The sequence below is a fragment of the Apteryx rowi genome, unplaced genomic scaffold, assembly GCF_003343035.1.
Source record: "Apteryx rowi isolate R43461 unplaced genomic scaffold, aptRow1 scaffold_484, whole genome shotgun sequence".
Lineage (NCBI taxonomy): Eukaryota > Metazoa > Chordata > Aves > Apterygiformes > Apterygidae > Apteryx > Apteryx rowi.
In genome coordinates this window covers 657,428-672,493 of record NW_020450743.1, presented here as the reverse complement: position 1 = coordinate 672,493, position 15,066 = coordinate 657,428, and the positions used below count along the sequence as shown (strand labels likewise).

Genomic DNA, 15,066 nt, shown 5'->3' with positions numbered 1-15,066 from the left:
CATTTCTTGTTTGCTCAGGGTGAGTAGTGTATTCGCTATATACATGTATTCAACCTCTTTTTAATTGCTGTATTACTTTAAATGTTTTCATTTTTGAGAAATCTTCATTCTTCTAATGAAGGCGCAACTCCCATCTTGGTCATTATTACACCTGTAACAGTGAAATAGAAACAAAAAATAAACTGACTTGTGTAGGTGTCTACATTTCAAGTTGAATGCCAGAACTTTTGATGTCAGCTCTTTCAGTTTTGGAGAAGCTGAACTCCAAGAGATTTCTCCTCCCCTTTCCTTTATTGTTGTGGTGTTTCTCACAGAATTTGTCAAATATCCAGTTTTCACAAATTTAATGGCAAAATTTCTACTGAATGGGATTAAGGTTTGACCCAGTATATGCAGGTACTGTAACTGCCCCAGAACATAAGCTTTATCTTACTTTGCATAAATACAGCTAACAGCTAGATAAATAAATGGAACATTTCACTTAGATTTCAAGTGCTTTTTTTTGGGGGGGGGGCAGTTTCACAATATAGCTCTTGTGTTTGTTTATAAGCATTTATGCTATACACATTGATATACAATGAGCAGCATTTAAGACATCCCTCTACATGCCAAATGTGTAAGTGCCTCGCTGTTTTGACTCAGCTCTCAGAATATACTCATCTATTTTTCCCGTCAGCTTCTGCTCTTTGTTTCGCTAGCTTTGTCTCTTGGTCTCAGAACCTAATGGAAAGACAATCAAGCCAAATTAGCTTCTCTGACACAAAAAGAGTCCTGGCGCTTGCTCAAACATTTTGTTTTGCACTGAAGAGCTTCTAACACTGGAAGACTTCTTCAGAGAGTTTCACTGCTTGGTGATTTGGGCAGAAAGCAAATGGAGGGGATATAAACAAGCTTGACATAAGTGGAGAGGATGCAAACTCTGATGCATTTAGGTCATGAATGTTTACCTGTCTGTCTAGGGATTAGGAAGGAGCCATAGGCAAGTTTCTTACCTTGCAGATGGCAACCTCCCTCTGAGCACCTGGAGGCTGCCACTGTCAGGCAGGATACTGAGCATGATACATGACTGCTCTCATTCCTTCATACCGATCCCGGTATCCATGGCTGGAAGCACAGCTTATCTGCTGCTGAGTGGATACAGATCAGGTGTCTGAGCTACTAAAATTTCCAATAACTCTGCCTAATAAGTGTCATCCTGAAGAGAGTACCTGTGAAGGTCAGCTATAATGGAGTCTTTCTGAGCTTAAAGAAACCAGGACTTTGAGACAGGTCGCTATAAATGATATGTTTCAGCTAGATACAGACATAAAGGGGGAGACTTATCAAAAACGTTAAAATGCTTTAAATGGGAGCAGCGGGCATGTAATGGAGAGAAAATCAGTCTAGGAAGGGTGTTTTTTGTATGCCTCTGACCATAACAGGCTTCTGTAATCCCAAAATGTTCACACAGTGTAAGGAAAATTGGCCTAGAAATGAAAAGGACTACATTAAAATGTTAGTCTCACTCAGCTACCCACTTATTACTATTATAGTTTAATGGAATTTGCTAATAAGATATGCCAATTACAGATGTTTTCTCTCTAAAAAAATGTATAAAAAGGAAAGGTTTCTAAGGAAAATTGCTTTCTTTTTTATTCAAAAGCAGCTATAGTCCTTTTTATAGTAGTTTTGTTAAATAGGTTTTGAGGAAAGGAAAATGACCATTGTCAAAAAAAAAAAAAAGTCAAGTCTAGTATTTCTTTAATACATGGATTTTTAAAACAAATAGGGTACCTTCTGGGTGTGATGAAAAGAAAGAAAGAGTGATATTTTGAATTTTTAGTAAAAATTTTGTAATTACTTGAAATTTGATCACATGCTGTATTTTACTCCTTTCTCTGCTAGATTTGCCCTAACACAAGGGTGTGTTCACAACTAGCAGATTTCCTTTTTTATCATGTCTGTTATATTAGTGGATATAGTTGTCATACTGTTATTCACATGAACAAATACTTAAAGTGGAAGTATTAACCAGTGGCAGTTAAATTGCTTCTCCTTTCAAAGGCCTGTGATCTTTGGATAAAAGGTGGGAGAATATCCTGACGCTCAATCTTTCTTATCATCTGTGCTATTCTGTGCGATAAATTTTTCTTTGTATACCTGAATTCCTGCTCTTTGACCTTTCTCCTGCAGCCCAGTGAGGCTTAGCTCTGTGAATGTTGTTTTCTGCTGCCGATCAAGATCCATCTGCTACAACTGCAGCCACATGCAAGTCTGGTTGGATACACAAGGCCATGCTCTGCTGACACTAGCATCAATGTAATCTATTTGAAGGCTTGCAGAGAAGAGCAGAACTTAGCCCTTTGCATTCTCTAAAGGATTTCGCTCATCTGTGCCACTAAATTTGTTTTGTCTTTGTGGCAGCCTCACTCCGCCCCTCTCACTACTCTTACGTTCTACCCTTTTACTTTGACTCCCTCTGAAAACTCCTCAAAGCTAATCTTTTCTGCCCTCCTACCTTCACAATACATATTTATTTGCATTGTCCTCCCTTTAGGCTGACAGGAAAGGTAACATCCACAACATATCTGCAGACAGGCACTTACACTGTGGAAATGTAAATATTTCACCAGAGGCACAGTGACCCTACATCTATAGGAGTCAGATGAATCAAGGTCTGGATGCCTTTGTCTTCCTTAAGCCCAAAATAGGAAAGTGCCACCAGTGATGGCTGTTTTGGTGATGTGTTGCTATCTGTGCTCTCTGTGAAGAGCTGCCTGGAGAATAGTCGTGCCTTTTGACCCTGTTCGTCACCGTTAAAAACAATTCACTAGAAATACTATTGCAGCCAGCCAGCAACTGAGAGGTGAAAGTATTTTTTTTTAGAAATGTCAGTATTTCAGGGAGGCAAAGCTTCTCAGTTCCCATTTCTGTTAATTTCCATGTGTGCAGGTATGTTGCGTGTGCAGCAAAGAGCAGGATTGACCTTTATGGGTGTTTCCTGCTTCTCCCTCTGACCGTGATTTTAGCGTGCTCTTTTCCTCTTTGATCACAGTCTAGACAAAAGCCTTGTAAGAGACACAGCGATTCTGCTTCACCTCAGCCTCAAACTAGCTACCTCAGGGGGAAGCAGCAGTTTACAGTAATAGCAGAAGGCTCAAAATGAGGAGAATTACTGAGTATTCACCCTGCTTCTTGGGTGTTTGGGTGGTTTATAGCATCCTCCAGAACTACTCATGCTTGGCTCAGATACGCTAGTGGTAGCGGAAGCGGTTGAGGTGGCTGATGCAGGGACAGCCTGCAATAGCTGTGCCTGGTTGTGTGGCTCTCCTCTGACCCTCATGCCCCTCAAGCACCATGTCAAGACAAGAGAGCTTGAGCATGAGGATCAGTACAGTTAAATTTCCCAGGACAGACACGGGGCACTGCCCTACCCTGATGAAAAACATATGGTTGAATTTTACAAATGACCTTTGTCTGGCACTTCTGCTGCGCTGAATATCCACATAGGACAGTGGTGGGAGCATTTGCATGGGAGGTGAGAGAGCCAAGCTGAAATGTCTTCTCCTGACACTGCCTTGAATACAGGCTCCTTCAAGTAAAGGCTGCATTGCAATACATGCTCTGAGGTAGGAACAGAGAGCAGCCRTAGCTGCAAAATCCCTTCACAGCTCCCCTGCTGGCTGTGGTGTGCTCTGAGGTCTCTGGACCTTACTAGTCAGTCAGGAGAACATTTAGTTTGAAAACACTGCTTAAAGCAGCCCCAGCTCTAGAGCAGTTTTGGATACACCTGCCGGAGGTACAGAGTTGTTTGTAGGAACAGGAGCCCATGGGACTCAGTCACAGCTGGGCAGAAGTTTTGAAGCTGTCAAAGTCATGAATCAGACTCCAGAGAGAAAACTGGAGTCTGTGGGAATATGGAGAATGCAGACACCAGTCACCGACTGGAGACTTTTTGTTGCATGCTCTATCATTGTTCAAGCAATTGGCAGCAGGGGAAAGCTGCACTTGCAGGTCATCAGAAGGCCATTTCTGGCCAGCTTTCTTGTTTGGCAGTGGTGGCAGCACTGGATTTTAGAGACCAGTGTTTGGCTTACCATTCAACACAAACTAGACTCTCTTGGACCCTTGAAGTCTAACATGTTATGCTTATTTAACGTAAACATTTCTTCAGTTTTGGCAACATTCATAACTGGAATTGCTTTGCAAGCTAGCAAATAGAAAAGCAGGTAGTTTTCTGCATCTGTGATGAAAAGGAAGTGTAGCTAATTTTGTTCCTTGGCCATGACAGGAAGTTTTCAGTTAATAGGTAGAAGGGCAAATCTCAGTCAGGAATAAAGACCTGGCTTCACTGGGGTGCTGCCAGTTTAAACCAGTGGAGAGTACAGCCCTAAGGATCCAGGAGCAGTGCTTGATCTAACAGGTTTGTGAAGAAAAAGGAAGTGGATGTGGTAATTTTTTGGTGGGATGGGGTGAGGGGGGTTGTGAAGAGGGCTTATGGCATGAGCTGAATTACTTACTATCCACTTTCTCCTCAGTCTCCAAGGGATAACTGCTTGATTTAATCAGGTCTTTTAAATAGCTGGTTTGTTGCATGAAGTTGTTCATCTGACTAATTATTTTACAAGTGTTATGTTTTCTGAGCAAAACAGAGATATGCTATGTAGGGCTGACTTTTAAGTATGCAAAGAATAATAAAATCTTGTACCTGAATATAACCTTTGAGTGTCATTTAGAAGTGTGCTTGTCAGCAGATTTGCACTGACTGCTGCACATCCAGCCATATCCTATAGCACACAGAGTAAGGGAATGATGTGGTTTCAACTAAAACTGTTGTTTATTGCTGATTGAATGGCCAGTCTGTAAGACTGACTGGCAAGAGGTTAGAGAAAAGCTCCCATTCAATGTTCAATATAAGTTTTAACACTAGGTGAAGCCTACTGATGTAGATTTTACTGGTGTAAAGAAGATATGCTAAGAAAACACAGCGGGGAAAAAAGCAAGGATTCAGTCCAGTTAGGTTTTCAGTGATATAAATTAGACCACTGACTTGTACATAATGTGATATGGTGTCAATTTGTTATTGGGGCCCAAACTTTGGTACAGTTTCAGAAAACGCTCATTGGTTCCTTCATTCATGCGGACACCTGAGAGTGGTAGTATGCACTCAGTCTATTTTTTCCACTCAGTTTTAATAAGAATTTCATTTCTGAGATTCAGTACCTTGCTCACTGTCGTCTTGTCCTCTCTGTCCTTGTAAGCATCCACCAGACTCGTCTGATCCACTGAACTGCCTTATTCTTTGGTCCAGCTGTGTTATAGTGTCTGTACTGAAGCTCTGCTGCTGAAATATGTTTTAGATAGGCTGGATCAGGGTTTCTTCTTGCTCCCAGCAGGGTTGAATTTTATCCACATTATGTATTTTGCCATATGTTTGGGATGAAATATATTACATTTTTAAGAGTCATAGCATGTCAGGTTAATCTTCTGATGCCTAGCACAGGTGAATTCCCACTGGCTTCTATGTACCTGCTGTGAGTCTTGACTGCATGGATTTATCAAAACCAAACACAAAAATATATGTAAACAGCAGGACACTTTTTTCCCTGCTGTTATTTCCTTTAACTTCTTGTATCGTTTTTCCTGTCTAAAACCTTATTTAAGGAACTCCCTAAGGCTATATTCTTAGCAACAAAGGAATTGGGACATGCAGAAAAATAAAATTACAAGCTCTTCTAACTTGCATAGTATAGGTTGTGTTTCCTGTTCCGGTTGTGTCCAGATAGACCTGTGATACTGTAGGCCAGTTAGGTAGTTCAGTAAAGCAGAAAGCTGCTCCTTGCACTGCCCTTCTGTGCCTTCGTGCCCTACTTGGCTTGGGTGGATAAAATGGAAATCTCAGGGGATGGTATCCTATAGCTAACTGAGGGGAAGAAAGGAGAGATTTTGGGGTCCAGTTTTTTTCCTGTAACTCTAGAAGCAGAAGCTCGACTCCTAACTCTGCCTCTGACCTTGAGAAGTCATGGGTGCCCGAGTCCATCGATGGTAGGCGGGAGCTATCTCTATGAGGTTTGGCCTCTGAAAAATGGAGTTGCTACCACTTGCAAGGAATCATGAGGATAAACTGAAATGAGAAAGTCTTCACACTCTATCAATAATAAAGAAAATGTTGGTGGATTTATCTAGGTACACTTGTTAGCTGCCCCTTTTATATCTAACTGTTACACTGGGAACTTAAAGGGTTAGAAAGGAGTTTTGTTTTTCTAAGTTGGCTTTTTTTGGCTTTCTGTTCTAAGCTCTGCAGGGTTTCTGTTACCGAGCATTTTTCCCTGCAACTGTGAGTTAAGAAACTTACTTAATTTCGCCCTTCTAATAGTAACACATGGATCCAACAGCTGTGGCTTTAGAAAGAAACCAGACTGTTAAATACTGTAGGGTATTTGAAATTGCAAGGTATTTGCAACACAGGTGGCAGAAAGTGAGGATAAAAGGCTAATCAGCCTACTGTGCCAGTGATGGATGCGTGCATGGACTTAAAGCATGTGTTGGAAGTTGGATTTTCTCCTGCCTGGTCATTTTCTACTGTTCCTAGCAAACAGATGATGAACACCAGCACAAGAGCCAGAGAAGAGCTCTCTAACTGCTTCTGCTGGCAGATCTCCTGAGGACTTTGTTTTTGTTGATGCTGTTGCTCTGTCTTATTCTTCCTTCCTGTCCTCTGCTTCCAGAAAGTGCATATGCAAAGCTCACCTTCCCTGCTGTTAATGTGAGAAAGCTAGGTGAAAGTTTAATTTTTTTTATGAACAACAGTGAATATTCCAGGACTGTTCAAAGGTACAAAGTAGGCCTTTTTTGCTGGAAAAATATTTTTTGTATAGTGGCTTTTGGAAAATAAGTGCTTTGCTTTCTTTAGAAAGCATCCTGTTGTTAAAAATCTGACCATCTGAAAAACTTTCATCTGGAGCTGTACTCATTTTTCTTTGGTGGTCCAGGGTTTTTAGTCAGGTGTTATCCATGTAATACAACAAGGATACCACACTGCTTTGGAAAGGAGCATATACAGTACTTCTTTATAACATTCTTTCACCTCCAACCACTTTCAGTTCCAGGACTTCCTGAGYTGGATGTGATTTCTGTGTACTTAGCTCAGAAGAGAAAAGCAGGCATATTGTTACAAGGCGTAAATTCACTAGACAGAGATCCGCATGAGCAGGGAGAGACAGGGAGATAGCTGAAGCAAATTTATCTTTAGAATTGGAGGTGACATCCATGAAAAATGTTTTGTGCTTTTTTGCCCAGCTGGGCTTTGCCTACCAATGCCTTTGGAGCATTAATCACGGCTAAAAGGTTCTGCGGGAAACCTTTTGCTCTGTGTTAAGAAATACAAATGAGGGTACAGACTTAATGTTTTCTCCCTAGTCAAAGAATATTCTTGTTGTGGACCGGGGAGGAATGCTGTCAGCAGAAAGCTTTAACCCTTTGGGGGAAACAAGCACTTCCTGCTCACAAGATGTTTATATTCTCTTACTATTAAGGGGACGCAAGCATGAGATGAGCAACAGCTCACATTTCCAGTGGCAGAAGAGGCAGACAGCTCGTAAACGGCCTGACGTGTGGGTGAAGGAGCTTTCTGTGTTCTTAGCTGGGATCTCAGTTAGGAAGAGCAGTTTGTGTGCAAATCCAGCGATTAGACAGAAGCACGTTTTTTTACAGCAGTTGCACAGCAGAAGGAGCAGTAATTGGACACCTTCGGCCTTGTGCTGGAGGACACACTTTCTTCCCTTCTGGTTCATGGGTAAGGAGGAGGTGAGTGTTGTCCAGGAAGGGCAGGGAGATCAAAATGTTTATTATACAGTTGTTATGCTCATTACCTAGGTGAATTCTGCCTTAGATGCTGTGATCCCTAATGCTCTGTGAAGTGACTGGTTGAAAGTGTTTGCATTTCTGGGGGTGGTTTTGTTTTCTGGTGTTTTGCATACTCAGGCCTGGAGCTTGAGTACAATGCAGATCCAACTCCTGTCCTTACCTTATTCTTTAGGCCTGACCTTATAACCAAGACGTAATGAGTGTACCTGGAGTACATGGACACCTCTGACGTGATGTCCTCATAAATACCTCCCAAATGATTTGGGGCCAGCCTGATCTAGAGCCAAAGACTGAGGACTTGGACACTGTTTATTCCATTTGTAGCCTTAACCAGTTTCTGATTTATGTTTGCAATAGTAACAGTGTGACAGACAAAAAAAATTCCTTGTCTTTTATTCCATCATCAGCATGTCTGAAACACTCAATAAACCTGGTGTATTTAAAGCCAGCTTTTTCACGTGAAAGGATGAGAGCTGGGATCTGTTTGGAAATGTTTGTTGCAGGTTCACTGCTGTGTGAACATGGAGGCGCCTGCCTCCTGCATTGGAGGCATTACATCATGTGGACAACATAGCGACAAAGAAAGCTTTGGGGTTTGTGTTGCTACGCACAGAGATGTCACTTGAGCATGGACTGGAGCTTTATGGACAAGGTTTTCTAAAGCATCCAGCCTTGGCTTAACCTTCCTCACATTGCAACTGAAGGCAACATTTGTACTTATGCCAGCAAATGAAGAGTTTGCATTTAAGCTGAGTGCTTTAGAAAGTGCTATATAGAGAAGCATTGTCCCTGACACATGATACTAGCTGATTGTTAACTATTCATAAGGGAAGACTGAATCAAGTGCTCAGACATCACAGTAATGAGTGAGGTAGAAGAGAGATTTGAAATCTCTGCATGATAATTACAATAGCCAACATAGTATTGTCAGAAGAAAGACCTTTGACAAAAGATACTTCATGTCAAGTAATAGCATAAAATGGGGAGCTTGGAGCATGACATATTGAGATGCTAATGATATATTAAGAATGAATAACTTTACACTGTATAGAGGTTGGATTTAAATAACATTCAAACCTAGAGCTTTGCAAAATGGTACTTTGTTTTGGTGTGTTGGCCAAGTCAACTCTTTCTTAAACCACAGACTGATAGGACGTGTGGCTAAATATCTAGTTTTCACTTTAACTGAAGCCAAGAGTCATTTCATCGACTGCAGAATGTTCATTATTTACAAATTGGTCTGATAGAAGATTTTTCCCCTTCTGTTTGTCTAAACAATTTTATGTCTGTAGGTAGTATAAATTTAATTGCAATGAATGATGGGCTCCCATACTGGTTTTATTTCAAATCCTTTCCTTTATTTGCTGTCAAGATATTTACTTCAATTGTTGAGACAGCATGAAGGCTAGCTATTCTCTTTGCAAAAAAAACCCAAACCACTAAATAAAAACTCTTTCATACTTACTTATCCATTACAAATTATTCTCTCTTTCCTAAGTAAATGCACATATGTTAGAACATTACTTAAGAACAACGAAACAGAAAGTATTGCCAAAGTGTGAAGATAAAGCTTTCTAAGCCATAGGTGAGAATTGATACTTAGGATTTCTTCAATACTTTAGTGGTAATTTCCTAAAAACTGGGCATCTGATGTAAAGCTTGAAGTTTGGTCTTAACAGTATAGTTTTGAGGCAATAAAGGTTGCTTTTGCTTTATAATCTCTTCTAATATAGTACTTTTGAGATGGAGCCCACATATCTCCAGGGTGACGGGAAATGAATTTTCAGGAGCAAACCCTGCTTTTGAAAAGCAACACATGTACACACATATGTGTGCATGTCTGTACATGTGTGCATATACACATAGACACACAATCTATTTAGGGCAAAAATAAAACAGCACATTATTCTGCTTGTTTTCTGTTTGCTAATAACACATTAGAAATACCCATATGCAAACTCTGGTACCAGTTTAATAAACTTCTTAAACACACAGGAACTTTAAGCTTTGAGGTGCTGTCACTAAACTTAAAAGGTGCATGAAAACAACATTCTTGAATAATTGCTTGAACTACAACCTTTGTGCATGGCAGAGTTAGCAAAACCAAAGGCAGTGCTATCAGGTTTTGTTAGTTTTAACTCCATTTCCTTAATGAGAGTTAACATTAAGAGCAGTTTTATTTATATTAATCTGCCTTAGCTGTGGCTGAAAATTGGATTTGGTTTGAATGAGGAGTTCTTCAGGTCAACCCAAACTCGCTTGTCATGCAGTGTTAGTCTTATTATGGGGATCAATCCAGGTGCTCCATGCGCTTGTGTTGTAAGTCGTCTTGCCTTTAATACCACACAAGAGTCTTTTATGAATAAAGCTGCAGCATTAATCCATTCCTTGGCTTTAAAAGTACAAAGTACTTGTTAGGAGATGAAGAAGGCAGCCTGTTGCAATCAGAATAATGAATAGGAGACCCTGATTCCATTGAAGTCAATGAATGAAGTCAAAAGCAAAACTTCTAGGCTCCTTTACAGTCTTCTCTAGGCAGCGCAGGCTTTGTAAGCCTCCAAGAATACAGGTCAGAGAGAGCAGTTGCAGCGTGGTATTTGCCAGATCTACCTTCTGCACATGTGCAGCTGCTGTTTACCTCTCTGCTGAAACTGGCATCACTTTTGTCAAATGCAACAACAGTGCAATGAATCTGAGGAAATATCTTTTTTCCTTTAACTACAGATGCACATTTTTTTAGTCGCTATTTTATTCCTGTTAAATAAATAGGGTGTGACTGAAACTTAACTTAGCTTGTTTCTTTTTCAGCACAAATGGAAAGAAAATTATTGCTATCTGTGCTTTGAAGAAAAGTCAACTAATTCTCCAAAGGCCTCATTCAAAAGTAGTATTATTGCTTATATTTCAGCGAGCCAGGGTGAGATCAAGGAGTGCAAGGAGAAAATTGTCAAACTATTAAGTCTCCAACTTTGGGAACGATTTCCTGGGATCTGTTCATCTGTTGGGATTGTCCATCCCTTTCTTAACAGTTACCTGCTCACAGTTCAAGCTTCTTAAAAGTTGTTAAACCTCCCCAACTGGGCTGGTGCGAGGACCGGCAGAGTGGTATCTCTCTAGAGTAGCACATTGTTGGGAAAGGGAAGGGAAGGCAGTAAAGTAACTGCCTGTCACTACCTATTTTGTTCTCTGCAGAGCTGTTGAAAACCAGGTGTGCTCCTGTCAGTGGCAGCAGGAAAGCTAGCATACGAGGAGGTGATGGTGGGAAGACTTGACCCCTCCTAGCAGCAAAAAGGGTAGCATTTTAGTCCACCTTGCCTTTTCCCCCTTAGCAGGAGCAGACTCTGTCCTTTAAACACAATTGACAGAGAAAACGAAAAGAAGGATGTTCACAGTGAAAGAGAATGAATGCTAGTTTTTACTATGGGTTCCTCTTTCAAAAGACAAAAACCATTTCTGTAGAGTCTTTTCTACCTGCAGTGCTAAGAATGGCTGGGGTATGTTAGTTTCTCAAATAAGTCTTATAAAGAAGGGTGCGTTTTGGGGGTCAAGCAGTGGCTAGGGCTGCCTGCTCTCTCTTCTGTTATTTGAATTAACAGTAGAAGCACTGACAATGAAAAAAATGAATCAATACCTTCTGTTGTCCTTGAAATTTAAGGCCAGGGAATAAGAATGTAAGAGACTGCTGATTCTTGTTCCTATTGGGATCTGACCTAAGCAAAAATAGCTGCAGATTTAAGCTGAAAAAGAATACATTAAGATCCTTTGCAAACAACACACAAAGTTTTTTTAACTATGTGCTTAATTTTTTTTCCATGCAGATCACATCCTTTGTAATATCTAAATAAATCACATATTTGTATGTGACTTGTCTGTGTCAGTCTCAAATGAATTTCAGGGTCTCTTGTTGAATTGAGGTCAATATAAAAATTCTACTAAGGAGGCAGCATTAACTCTTTAAATAGTACCTCTTCCTTTCTGCTGTGCTCTGTAAGGGTACGATAAAAATCTGGTTTTGAATTTCCTTTAACTTCAGAGAAATCTTAGTTTAACCAAGCAAAGAACAGCCAGAGCATAAAGCAAGTCCCAGAGGACATAGTTCTCTCATATACAAGAAGAAAATCAGAGTAGCTGATCTCAGTGATCTCTTCTGGCCTTTGAAACCACAGCTACTGATCAGTGACTGCTCTGAAAAGCTGGTATGAATAAAGTCTGCTTGGTCAGCTTCACTTCTTTACTGGAAACAAAAGCTAGTTGTTCTTGGTTTGTATGAAACTGTTCTTCTGAAATGCTACAGAGGCAAAATATGGGTCCCTTTTTCCAAACAGTTCATGATCACAGGCAGCAGGTGCCAAATTCTTCTGTTCATTAGGCCACTTTCAGGAACATGGCGGGCTTGCTGACGAGATATGTCCCGTTCTTCCCTCAGTAAAATCTCTGTCAGCACCCCAGTAACATCTGGGAGGTGAAACTTGTGCAAGTTTGGATGAAACTGTATCTGAATCATGGTACAGATGCTATTGATTTTTGTTTTATTTTTGTTTTGTTTTTTGCATAGCCCTTTTCCGAGGTATTCTTATAAGAATCCAACTAACAAGAAAAATACCCTGAAATCAGAAGAGACTTTTAAATATAGTCTGTGTCTTTCTTATGATGCAAGGTTAGACACAAAGCAAGCAGTGACTTTTTAAAGACGTATTTGCTCAGAGCAATTAATTCTTATCCGCCTGGATGTGCCATTGAGACTAAGCTGTGGTTAAAGGGCAAACCCTGTACTTCTATCTGTGCTGGAGAACAGCAGAGCGACATTGTAATGGTAGCATTGCTCCGCACCCTTTGAAGGCCTGTAAATTGATCTGTGCTTGATTTGGGCAGTGATGCATGCTTAAATGCAGGCTATGCAGTCTCTCTCGTTTGCCCTGTGGCTGTGTTGCTCTGTGTCCTTTTGCAATGTCAGTTACAGACAGTCTCCCAGAGTTTGCAGGTGGAAGTAGAGTCAGTTTGTAATCCTAGTGAGAAGCGTGGGTTTTCTGCCAGGCAGCTGTCCGTGTAGTCAACTACAAGCCTGCTGTTACACTCTGCATTGCTCGTATGTAACCATGTGCAATATCTTAGCTTTCAGCTTGCACACGCACGTACATGAAGCTACTGACAACCTCTGTCAAAGTGGGGACTTCTGGAAGAGGTGCAGAGTTCCCTGATTGCTCATGGCAATAACGTACTATTTCAATCATGAGAGAGTTCAAAAGGGACTGTTCAACATCTCTCAGCAAGTGCTCTTGAAACACAATGATAATAGAAATAGTTTTGCTGGGTGACAAAAAAAAGTTGTAAATTGCACTGATATTTTGAAGGAATAGCAGCAAAACTAGGCTCTCTTCTTAAATTGATGAGAAATAGTAACTTATTCTGGTCTCAGTCACAATTCAGACCTCTAATCCATTTCATCTCATTACCCTTGCTGAGCAAAAGATGAAGCGATTTCAAATTTCAAAACAGACCCCTGCTGTCAGACTGGGGGTGATGCCTTCTCAGATCTAAAATGCAATACACTTTAAATGGGGCACTCTTCATCTTCAGACTTTACTTGCCTTCAAAGGCCAAATCAGGCACCTGTCCCAACCCTTTCAAAGAAAGTATGACTCCATGTGGAGCAGTTTTTCATATCTTCCTGTCTGCAAAGGTGAAATCAGGGTGAGATGTCAAAATATATATATATATTTTATTTTATAGTTATAACTGGAGACCAGCACAACACATTAAAAGGTCTTTTTGTGTTCTTATTTCAGTCTTTCCCCAAAATGCTGTAATGACGTTGAGAATTTCTATGGAAGGAATGTTAATGTGCCTTTTAAAAATGCCCTTCCTAAATGGCAATACAGAATGCAGTTATAGTCAACTCCCACTACAGTTAGATATTAAATTTTCTAATGGTATTTTTTCTTCTATTGGGAAGGAGTAATGCATGATACCAGGTTAGACGCAAAGCACTACTGTGTTTTCAAGGTGGTAGGTAATTGGATATTTTTATTCTGAACAGAAGTTACTGAATAGTAATTGAACATGTTCTTAATTAGAGTATCAGCTTTTCTTCTTTCTAGATATGTTTGCATGCAGAAGAGACATTTTTGACTTTGAGAATTTTACAAGCCCATACACAAAAAGAATATGTAAAGGATAGTATTCCCATTTCATTGCTTTTGTTCAGGCTTGGACAGAAAATAAAACCAAATACTTAAAAATCCTCCATGAAAGGGAATTAATATAAAACAGTTTTAAAATCAGTCTGCTCTTGCCAAAAACATTTTTAAAATTCTGTGTTTTCTATTCTATTTTTTTTTTCCTTTTAGTGGACACTAGTATGTATTGTTTTATGCTGAACCAACAGATTCTCAGCCTCTGGTATATTTGATAAGAGATCCAAGTATAGCTCTGGTTATCTTTGTGGAGCTGTCATTGATTTTAGTGGCCGTTTGGTACAGTAATTGAAAGGTATACTGTGACCTGGAAATGAGTGAATTTAAAGCCTTATTATGGCCAGGTAAAGATTGCTGCATGATCACAGGCTGCCTGTGAGGAGTCTAATATCAGACCTGTCAATCTTGTGCCATGTCAGATCTCCAGCTGACTTTGATTGATGCAGCTTTGGATTCAGTTCCCATCAAAGAAGAAGCAAAGTAAATATAATATAAATATCCACTTAATTTCTGTGTTTTGTACAAGTGAAACCTTGACACTTTTCTCTGCTTTGCCTTAAATAGGAAGAGCGTTCTCTACTTATTCAGGTGTGCCACATAAAGAATTAGTAATGGGGATAAACATATGATCTTAAAAATCTCACTTAATAAAGGTTGGTTCCACAAAGCTGTGTCTTCCAGTTCTTCAGAGCTCAATGTGTCTGCTGTGTCTCTTATTGTTTTTCTAAAATAAAAACAAAGCCTTCTGTATTGTGGAACAGATGCAGTGCAACCAGCATGATTTTGTGCTTGCAGTTTGAATGTTTTTCCAGGCAAGTAACTAAATTATGCAAGGAAGAGTGGGATTTTCAGCTGACCATTTGGTCTTAGTGTTCTCTGTAATTGCTATAATGTCAATGAGCAGTTCTGTGCTCTCATCTGTGTGTGCTGACTCGAAAGAGACCCTCATTTTGTCTAGACTGGCTAAAAAATATACCAGGAATGCTTAATTGGCTAAACTTTAGAACAGGCAGTCACAATAGAAAAT

The 15,066-nt window shown here is 40.1% G+C and overlaps 1 protein-coding gene across 2 annotated transcripts in view; it reads left to right on the top strand.

The window, feature by feature from the left end:
- PLPPR1 (phospholipid phosphatase related 1) overlaps positions 1-15,066 on the top strand; it is a 141,192-nt gene that overhangs the window by 13,308 nt on the left and 112,818 nt on the right. The window lies entirely within an intron of this gene.